This window comes from Hemicordylus capensis, chromosome 2 (assembly GCF_027244095.1).
Source record: "Hemicordylus capensis ecotype Gifberg chromosome 2, rHemCap1.1.pri, whole genome shotgun sequence".
Lineage (NCBI taxonomy): Eukaryota > Metazoa > Chordata > Lepidosauria > Squamata > Cordylidae > Hemicordylus > Hemicordylus capensis.
The window spans coordinates 327,197,728-327,200,911 of record NC_069658.1 but is presented as its reverse complement, the minus strand read 5'-3'; positions in this window follow the sequence as shown (position 1 = coordinate 327,200,911).

Here is a 3,184-nt window from a genome sequence, read left to right as displayed (position 1 = left end):
TCTGGAGTAGTGACCCACACATGGGGGAGTGAGTTTCTCCCTCATGTGAGCTAGGTGAAGCAGAAGCCAGCAAAGACTCTAGGAAAAAGGGACATCTAATACCTGCCTCTGGCTGCAGAGGTCAAATAAATTCCCATGAAGGAAGAGAAAGTCTCCTAACTCTGTCTGAGTTCTGACCTCTACCAGGAATCAAAGTGTTTTCTTAACACTCAGCTTTCAGCAGGAAGAGCAGACCAGCATTTTGTTTTGGACTCTCTCCCTCCACCCAGGCTGTTGCTGTGCCTCTGTGGGGTGGAAATTGTAAGCCTGCCTGGCCTTTCCTTTCAAAATGGACTTGCTTGCTGAGTCCTGACTTTTTAATATGGAATTTGTTTCCCTTGTCCTCCCAGCAACTTTAACATGGTACAGCTCATTTGATCTTGTGACACACTTCTTCTTCAGAAGGGTGGAGGCGTCCATGTTCTTACGGTGGTTGGCATAGTGCATTAGAATGCTAGCAGGAACCTGCCACAGGACACTGCCAAAGCTCCAGCAGAGGAAGAGATTGAAAATGACACCAAGTGCATTTGGAACACCTGCAAAAGGGAGTTGGAAACCCTACTCCTGGAATCAAAACAAAGCTTCCTGGAACTGCCTGCAGGCAAGATTTAGGTGATCTTTCCCTCTAAGAAAACCATGTCCTTAGCCACCCTTTCTCCAGTTCAGTTTTTCTCACATTTTCTCCAATACCCATCCTCTGGGGCCTCCATACATGTAGTAGCACCAACAGTTGCTGCACAAACACATTGACCCAAACAACTACATGAGGCTGATTCTAACAATGAGAAGGTAGAAATAATGAAGGGTTCAATGTATCTACTTGTTTCATGGATTTGCAAACATGCACTTTTTTCAGCTAAAAGAAAAATGATCTGTATTTAAAATGTTGTAGGACGGAGAGCTATCTAAAATGAGAATAGTCTGACTCCCCTAGACCCAGCACTTCAAGGGCAAAGAATGAGACAGCCACTAGTGGTTGGGCCATCAGAGGCACGATACACCTCTCAATATCTGTGGCAGGGAAGCAAAGCAGGAGAGCGGGCTTGCCGTAATCTTCTGCTGGTGGGCTTCCCCGAGCTGTCTGGTTGTCCATGGCAGCAAACAGGATGCTGGACTAGGTGGGCCTCGGACCTGATCCAGCAGGGATCTTCTTACGCTCTTGTGATTGTATTGCACTAGCTGAGTTCCATCCAGAAAGAAGAGTTCACAAACATAGTTAACTTGGTCCTTTTGCCCAGACTGTGGTTTTCCCTTGTGCCCCCCTTTTTTCAAAACAAAAAAACAAGACTCAAGGCTTTCCATCAGTATGACGGCGACCTGTAGCCATGAGCCAAGACCCTCTGTCATGAGGCTGCCTTGGAAACCAAAGGCAATTATCTGCCATTCTAATTTGACTTCTGCTGCAACAAATTAACCAGGAACAACGGCCGTAAGCTATTTGGGTTTTTTTTTTGCTGGATACAGTTCCTTTAGAATTGAGGTTTAGAATACACAAAAAAGGCCAGAGAATAACATATACACACACATACACATACACATGTGTCTGCACACATCTGTGTGTGTCCGTGTCCCTCCCAAAGATGGACTTTGTGGTCAAATGTTATCACCATTGTACTTCACACATCAGGATAAGGTCTAGAAGACTAGAATTTTGAAGAGACGGTTGCCAACAGAGTTGCTAGAAGACACTGGAAGAATCTTACTGGATGGAACAAGAAGTTTATTTTCTTTAAAGCCTCAGTCAGGACAGGGCGCCAGTACTATATTCCACACCCTGTAGTAAATGGCTAACTGGCAGTATAAAACCCTGCCTCCCCGCACAAAATTCATCCTGTTGTGGCAGCTGGGAATAGCAGCTGACCCTGCTATAGTAGAATAAAAGTGAAAGCTCCTGGTTTTCCTAAGTTTTGACTCATGAGTCATCTGAGTATAGAAGTACAGTGGTTCCTCGACTTACAAACTACTCGACATAAGTATTTTTCGAGTTACAAACGGCAGTTTTAGATCCGGTTTTAGATGCGGTTTTTTCGACTTACAAATTTTTAGATGGGGTTTCCTCGACTTACAAATTTTACATGCGGTTTCCTTGACTTGCCTGCCTGTTTACTGCCTGTTTATTCTTGAAAAGAAATGTTCCTGTGCAGTTTGCAAGCCTTACTGGGGGTCTGGGTCTTTTTTCTAGGCTCCGGAACGCATTAATCCGTTCCCAATGCATTCCTATGGGAAACCGCTTTTCGACTTACGAATTTTTCGACTTACAAATGTGCATTCGGAACGGATTAATTTCGTAAGTAGAGGGACCACTGTACATTTTTCAAGAGGTCTGTCAGATTGTGAAACTTGAGCATGAACATATGCTCTGGTAATGCAAGTAACTCTATAACATGTCCCTCATATAACACTAATATAAAGTGGCATGGCTAAAGCCTGAACTGTAGGCTCCACCCCAGGAAATGCCCATACAATGCTCCCGAGGTTTTGATTCCAGAGGACTTCCCCAAACACACAACTCCTACAGTCCTCTCAAATCTCACCTCAAGACTGTCCCATGCAGACACTTCTACCATTCCATTCCAGCCTTGGTTTGCTATGGATCAGAAAGAGCTCACATGGAGTGCTGGATTAAACTCTATGGAGGTTCTAGGCTATATTCCAGTGCAGGGCTGCAGAACTTCAGCCCTCCTGCAGATGTTGGAGGACGACAACTCCCCTCATCTCTAAGTCTTGGCCACTGTGGCTGGGGATGATGGGAGCTATAGCCAAGAACAGCTGGTGGGCTGAGGTTGGGCAGCCCTGGTTTAGAGCCACTCACACTTCAGAGCTGTATAGATTCTCCTCAGTTCTGCAGCTCACACCGGGACAGAGGCAGATATGCAGACCCAAGGAAGAGGAGGCATCCTTCCCTAATCCAAATCCTACACCTGGAATAGGCAGTACAATGTGCAGAGTCATCCCCCTTTGCATGCTGTTTACCTTTGGGCAATGATTGAAAACATGGTAGATAAGCAGCAGCCATGGCTCTGAACTGAACTGTGGGGAATGGTGAAGAAGCACAAAGGGGAGGCTGACAGGGAAACGCAAAGATAATGTTGTGGCAGATCCTCAAGACCAACTGCATGCAACCCCAAGATCCTTGAAATGATTG